The sequence below is a fragment of the Carlito syrichta genome, unplaced genomic scaffold (genome assembly GCF_000164805.1).
Source record: "Carlito syrichta isolate Samal-C Ts95f unplaced genomic scaffold, Tarsius_syrichta-2.0.1 Scaffold303031, whole genome shotgun sequence".
Lineage (NCBI taxonomy): Eukaryota > Metazoa > Chordata > Mammalia > Primates > Tarsiidae > Carlito > Carlito syrichta.
This window is the reverse complement of record NW_007247127.1, coordinates 346874-354465: the sequence shown is the minus strand read 5'-3', so window position 1 is coordinate 354465 and position 7592 is coordinate 346874. Positions and strand designations below refer to the sequence as shown.

At 39.7% G+C, this 7592-nt stretch overlaps 1 protein-coding gene across 1 annotated transcript in view; it reads left to right on the top strand.

Annotated features, from left to right (window-relative positions):
- Nucleotides 1-7592, top strand: part of SMC6 (structural maintenance of chromosomes 6) — a 98059-nt gene that overhangs the window by 75647 nt on the left and 14820 nt on the right. The window lies entirely within an intron of this gene.

The window sequence follows — 7592 nt, the reverse complement described above, 5'->3', positions numbered from 1 at the left end:
TCTCCACTCACCTCAGCCTCCCAAAGGCGCGGGATTACAGGCTGAGCCACTGAGCCCAGCTCCTTAATGATCTTCCAATGGCACGTCTGAGGAAACAATTTTATGACCCTGTGTCCACCAACTATTAGGCTGTTTGTTGTATCTCTTTCATATTGTGCAGCATATCTCAGATTGGGTATATTCTAGTCTTAGTCCCAAATTGTCTGACTGTGACCATAAAACCAATTCTAAAACTGATTCCAGAGGGCCTTTCCAGTAGCCAGGGCATTCCCTCTGATTACAACAGATTCTCCCTTTAGGTGACCTTTGTGATGAATGACAACTGCTTCTGTTGGCCCCTGGACTTACTGTAACAATTAGCAGAATCCCTAGACTGTATTTTATAGGAGAATTTTTAGTTTTTAATTGTCCTTTTTTTCCCCCCAAACAGCTGCATGAACATGTAAAACAAGGAAAGTATATTTGGAATCAGTGTATATATTTATCCATTTTTTTCTTAATTGTAGTGCTCATGGAAGAGCAATAAGTTCTGTTTTTTGAGAAGTATTTGCTGACAAAGATTGTGCTTCTGTAGTCTGTTGAAGACTTTCAATTGTATATCCTGCTCTTCTAATTCCATCTTTCCTGAAACTACTTCTATCTGTGAACTGTTCCGTATCAGAACTGTCTGGAGGTGAATTTTAAGACCTGGTCCACTGGAATAGACTTGATCATTGGTTTCTGTGCAACTCTGAGTTATTTCTGATTTCATCCTTAGGGGTAGGAGTGTAGGTGGGTTTAGGACTTGACAACCCTTGAGAACTAATTCAGGAGAGTCTGATAGGAGGTCTTAATATTTAGTTAGTCATCCTCTGGTCAACCATTGATGTCCCTTAATTTTGAAGGTTCCTTATACTTAGTGAGGGCTCTGACTTCAAGGGATTGTCCCAAAGTAAGCTTAGTAGCTTCTTCTACCAAAAGTGCAGTGGCTGCCACTGTCTGTAAACATCCTGGACAAACAGCAACTATAGAATCCAGTGGTTTAAAAAGTAAGCCACTGGTCGAGGAGTTGTCCCTAAAGTTTGGACAAGCACTCCCAAGGCAGTGCCTTCTTTTTCAGTCACATAAAATATAAATGGTTTTTGCAAGCTGAGGAGTCCGAAAGCTAGGGCTGTAGTCCATAAATTATTGAGGATTGGAAATGGTTTTTGCTGTTTCTCTGTCCAAGTAATGGGTTTCTGTTCTGTCTCTTTCAAAGCTTCATTAGTGGTTTAGCAGTAAGCCCAAATCCTGGGATCCAAAGTCTACAAAATCCTGCCATGCCCAGGAAAGTCCTAAGTTGTTTTTCCATATGGAGGCCCTAGCTTTAAAATGCCTCTTTTCGTTCAACAGACAGGGTTTGGTTTTCTGTGGTCAAAAATAGTCTAAATATTTGACTCTTAAAGTCTGAACTTTTAATGAATATACCCAGTCTCCTCTCTTTCCTAAAGAGTTGAGAACTTGAATGGTATTTCTATCAGAGTCCTTATTTGGGCTACAGATTAGAATGTCATCTACATATTGGAGTATAGCCCTGTTTTCCAAGCTAAGATTTCTTAGCTTCCAGGATAGGACATTTCCAAATAAGTGGGAGCTGTCCAAATAAGTGGGGGAAATAACAAAAAAAGAATCTTTGAAGCCAGTACAGTGAACCATTTAGTTTCTCCTAATAGTTGGATTAATATCATATAAGGATTGGGGACTATTGGTTTAATGAACACTACTGCCATATTGACAGCCCTAATGTCTTAAACCAGATGGTACTCACCATTAGGTTTTAGGGAGAATTATTGCAGGGATACCGACATGAATTTAAGAGTCCATGCTGTAAAAATTTTTCTATAAGAGATTGGAGCCTCTGTCTTGCCTTTAGTTTAAGAGAATAGCGTTTCCTATATGGAAATGTAATGCCTTGCCTGGGACTTCTTGATCTTATACATGGGGAATACGTGGGGATCAACCTGAGATGAGATTTCAGGGGATTTTGAGCCTTCTGGTGTAAACTCAAACAGAATGAGCATTGCCAGCAATGAAGGGGATCCTGGGTCTACCAGGTGTATGGTGGCAGCAAAGGGGTAGAACATTCTGGCATGATTATAAACCCATGGGTTAAGAATTTTATTTTGAAAAACCATTAAAGCCTATGATTATACAGCTTTTGGAGGTCAACAGTTCAGAATGACTATTAAGAATGGAGTAAATGGCCTGGTATCAATTAAGAAATCAATATTCTTACCTGCTCCCTCAAGGATCACCTAAGTTTCCTCAGTTGTAATTACTGTGCTTTTAGTGGGAGCCATCAGGCACCTCAAGCCCCTTCAGTCCTTAGTTGTAGCATCATGGTCTTAGGAACCCTTTTTTCCCTTCAGATCTGAGAACAATCCCTCATCTAATGACCTTTCTGCTTGCAGTGAGAACAGGGTCCAAGTGTTCTATCCCGGTGGGGACAATTTTTATTCCAATGTCTCTCTTTTCCACATCTATCGCCATTAGCTGGTTTGTTATGAGTTTGATTGAACTGTTGGTCAGCCTGACCTCCTAGGTAACCCATAGGTTGCAGGACAGTAATAATAGCAACTACTATCATTTGGGCCTATTGCCTGTCCCTTCTTTTATCATATTGGTCCTTTTGACCTCAGCGTTTTCTCGGTTGTTGAATACTCTGAAAGCCACATCTAATATCCAGTTCATAGAAGTTTGGGTTCATAGTAGTTTGCTAACTTTTGAAGCTCTTTGTGAATATCAGAACTGACTGACAGATAAAGCGGATGCCCAACACAGTTTAATCTTGGGTACTGGGGTCACTATTGGTATACTTTATAAGTGCTTCTACCAATTGTCCCTGAAACAGAGCTGGATTTTTATCTGTCTTGAGTAATTTCTCTAATTTTATTATAATTTATAGATCTGATAGTATTTTTTTTTATTCCTTTTAAAAGGCAGGTCACAATATGATCCCTGTATTTAACATCAGCCTGCCCTTGTTGATAGTTTCATGAGGGGTCCTGGTATGGTACTAACATTGCCCCTACAGCACATTGACTGGGCTGTCTAGCTGCTAGGCTATCAGCATAGGCTTGTGCCTTAGTCCAAATGTGAAGTTTTTCTTCAGAAGTACAGCAAGTAGATAGAATAGTATGGATATCACCTATAATTAGTGCAAATCAAAATGAGAGAGCCTGAAAGTATTCTTCCATGAACTTAGTGGAGTCTTCTGAAAAATGGCCTAGCCTCTGTTTATACTGAGCTAAATCTGACATGGAGAATGGCACATGAACACAAATAAGAATTCCGGCATTTCCATTGGCCACTTCTCTGAGTGACTGCAAGTCATCCTTGCTAGGCTTTGTTTCTCAGGGAGCAGAGGGTAAATGGGTTGCTGGGGGGGTGAACTAGTTGAAGAATAAAACCCTGACGAATCTGGGCTTGGAAATAGGTCAAGGCATTTCCTGCTGTTCTGGAGCCCTTGGCAGAGGGCTAGGACCAGATGGTTGGGGGTGCTGAGGTATGACACTTAGAAGAGGATCATCTAAGATGTCCTGTTCTCTGTGTGGTTTCTCTACAGGGATGTGTGCATAGCAAAAGTGACAGTTTCCCTGAGATCAGGGTTCTCATGTAAAAGACATAAATGCCTGAACATAAGGGATTTCTGTCTATTTTTACTGGCGTTTTCAGAGAAGATCTAACTACAAGATGTTATTATTATTGAGAGTCACATTCTCCAGCCAAACCTCCCTGATTCTAGACTGTATTGAGACCAGACAATGTTAAAGAATTAAATAAATATATTTTTTCGTAAGGTGTTCTAATCTAAAGCTGTCCCAGTTCTTAAGAATATAACCCAAAGGGGAGTCAGAGGGGATTGCAGCTGTGTTTCCCATGATGATTGTTAGGATTCTGTCAACCTAAAGAAGGGCTTAAAGAAAGGTTGACCTAATGAAGAGAAAAAATAAGTATCCTTGGCCAGGAGTATCCAGGAAGACCTGGAGCTCAGCTTGGGAATCAAGTGTCTTCTCCAGGCATCCTTGGAGCCCTGTGATGTTTTCTGTCCAAGCCAGGGAGGCTGGTGTCCCTGTCTTTGGGCTTTGGATGTTCCTGGGGCCCTAGAAGTCTCTACCCAAGAGGTGCAATCCTTAACCTATACCTAGGACCAGGTTCTTAATTTCATCACAGGAAATAATTCAAGGACAAGTCACAGAGAGAAAAGGAAGGAGCTTTAACTTGAACAGAATGTATACACTCAAGAGAGGGGAGTGTAGGCAATCTCTAAGAGAGGGAGACATGTAGGGTAGGGAGTGCTGGTTTTTATCTAGGGTTTTTTGTGTCAGTTTCATGTCAAGTATGAGCCATAGGAAGTTTGTGTCAGTTTTATACTAGTTACAAATCACAGGAAGTTTGGGGTTTTTTTGCTTTTTTTTTGAGTTGGAGTCTCACTCTGTCGCCCAGACTGGAGTGCAGTGGCCGCTCCCAGCCACTGCAGCCTCAACCTGCTGGGCGCCGGCGATCCTGCCGCCTCAGCCTTCCAAGTAGCTGGAACTACAGGTGCGCGCTACCACGCCCAGCTTAATTGTTTTTTATTTTTTTATTGTAGAGATGAAGTCTTGCCAAGTTGCCCAGGCGGGTCTCGTACCCACGGGCTCAGGCAATCCACTCACCTCAGCCTCCCGAGGCGCGGGATTATAGGCTGAGCCACCGAGCCCAGCTCACAGGAAGTTTTTAACCTCTTAAACTTTGGTTCGGTGATTCTCCATTCCCCCCATGCCTAAGCTAGCTACCTGCCTCAACAGGGACAAATTGACCCCAACTAATACCACACATGACGGAAATACATCGGAGAACAGGTGGTCAGAAGAGATGACCCTTAACATACTTTGATCCTGAGCAAGCCTAGTCCTTTCACTTGCCGCTGATTTTCTCATGAGTGTTAATTTGGAGCATTCACAATGCTCAGTTTGTTTGTTTGCCATCTTTCAGAGATCATTTGACTAGGACTGCCTGTTCTATCTGATATTCAGAGTCTGAAAACTCTTGATGTATATATTTTGTTTAGTTTTTTAGTTTAAGGCGAAAGTGTAGACCGAATTCCTAGTGTTACATACACTTTTTTCAGATACAATGGGGTTAATTTTTATATCATTATTCAGAAATTTGTATTTGAAATGTTTCTTATAACATGTTGGTTGTATAGTCTACTAGCATACTTTGTTTTATTGTATTTTATTGTGCTTCACAGATATTGCATTTGTTTTTGAAGGTTTGTAGCAGCCCTGCCTTGAGCAAGTCTTTTGATGCCATTTTTCTAACAGCATGTGCTCACTTCATGCCTCTGTATCACATTTTGATAATTCTTGGAATATTTCAAACCTTTTCATTGTTACTATATTTGTTACCGTGATCTGTGATCATTGACCTTTGGTATTAGTATTATAGTTGTTTTGGGGTACCACAAACTGCCTGTATAGATGGTGAATTCAATCAGTAAATGTATGTGTTCTGAGTACTCTGCCATTTCCCTCTCTCTCTCTCTTTCCTTGGGCCTCTCTATTACCTTAGACACAACAGTATTGAAATTAGTACAGTTAATAGCCCTGTAAGCCCTCTAAGTAAGTATTCAAGTGAAAGAAAAAGCCATACATCTCTCACTTTAAATCAAAAGCTAGAAGTGATTTGCCTTATTAAGAAAAGCATGTTGAAAGTTGAGATAGGCCAAAAGCTAGGCCTCTAAGGCCAAACATTTACCTAAGTTATGAATACAAAGAAAAAAGTTCTTGAAGGGACTTAAAAATGCTACTTCTTAAAAATGCTACTTCAGTACTTAAAAATACTTAAAAATATTTAAAAATACTTAAAAAATACTTAAATACTTAAAAATGCTGCTTCAGTAAACACGCAAAAAGTGAAACTGCCTTATTACTGATAGGGAGAAAGTTTGAGTTGTCTGGATATAAGATCAAACCAATCACAACATTCCCTTAATGCCCAAGCCTACTTCAGAGCAAAGCCTTAACTTTCTTCAATTATTTGAGGGCTGAGAAAGGTAAGGGAGCTGTGGAAGAAAAGTGTGAAGACGGCAGAAATTGGTTCATTAGGTTTAAAGAAGGAAATTGTCTCTATAACATACAAGTGCAAGGTGAAGATCTAACTAAGATAATTGATGAATATGGCTTTCTTGAGATGGAATATCTTCCTGGTGAGTATGCTGTGAATGTTGGTGAAATGACAGCAAAGGATTTAGAATGTTATTTAAACTTAGTTGATAAGGAATGACAGGACTTGAACGCATTGACTACAGTTTTGAAAGAAGTCCTACAGTGGGTTAAATGCTATCAAAAGCATTACATGCTATAGAGAAATCTTTCTTGAAAGGAAGAGTCAATTGATGTGGCAAACTTCATTGTTGTCTTATTTTAAGAAATTGCCACAGCCACCCCAACCACCACCCTAAGCAGTCAGAAGCCATCAACACTGATGCAGGATTCTCCACCAGCAAAAAGGTTATGATTTGCTAAAGGCTCAGATAATCATTTGTATTTTTTAGCAATTAAGTTTTTTTAGATTTAAGGTATGTATTTTTTTAGACATAATACTATTGCACACTTAAATAAACTACAGTATAGTGTAAACACAAGACAGCAAACTGCTTTATTGCAATATTCACTTTATTGCAGTGACCTAGAACCAAACCAGCAATATTTCTAAGATATGCCTATATTGCCTTGGTGTGATTCTTCACCAGTGACATGTCTTATATTGTTTATACAATCTTAGAAGAATAAAACTGGTCAGTTTTCAAAATCAGTTATGTCTTTACTCTGGAGAACTTTGCCGTTTTATGATAGCAGTCTCTTTTGGGCATCTCATGAAAGGAAGCAGTTGAAGAATTTATATCAGTATTGAAAGAAAGGTTAACAGAAAACTGAAAATCAACGAGCAGTGGCTGCTGTGGCATCAAAAGGAAACTCAGGCCCTCAATGTGTTCTAGTGTGGGAATTTAATGAAATTTGGGGAGGGGAATAGGGAAAAGAGTAAAATCACAGTTCCTCTGAAAAAATTACCCGTAGACTTATTATAGAGCAAAGATGTTAAGAAAAATAGCCAGTGACCTGTCACCCAGATCTTGTTTTTGAAATACTGTTCCCCAGTAAAAGGGGCCAGGGCTTCATGGAGAAAAGGCTGGTTCCAAAGCTGGACAGGGAAGATACAGATGAGCGCCTTGCTCTGCTAGAAAGGAAGGAAGGACTTTTTTAAAAGGTGGGAAGGAGTCGCACTAAAAGGACACAGAAGTCAGCTTGATGGGTGCTCGTTGGCAAAATTTGGGGATTATGAAAATCACAATAGATCAGGACCAGTAATGGATGGTACGAATAAAATATAAACTTTATCTCCATTCTGATAAATAGAAAGGTAGATAAGTAAATAAAGAATTGAGAAAGGAGCGAAAGTTTTTCCTTACAGTAGAATCTCGCCTAATAAGTAGAGAAGGAATGTCGGAGTTTGTATTGTGCTAAGCAATGTGTAAGGCATTATAGACACACAGTAATTAAGAAGTTGCCCTTAGCCTTTTTGCTATTATG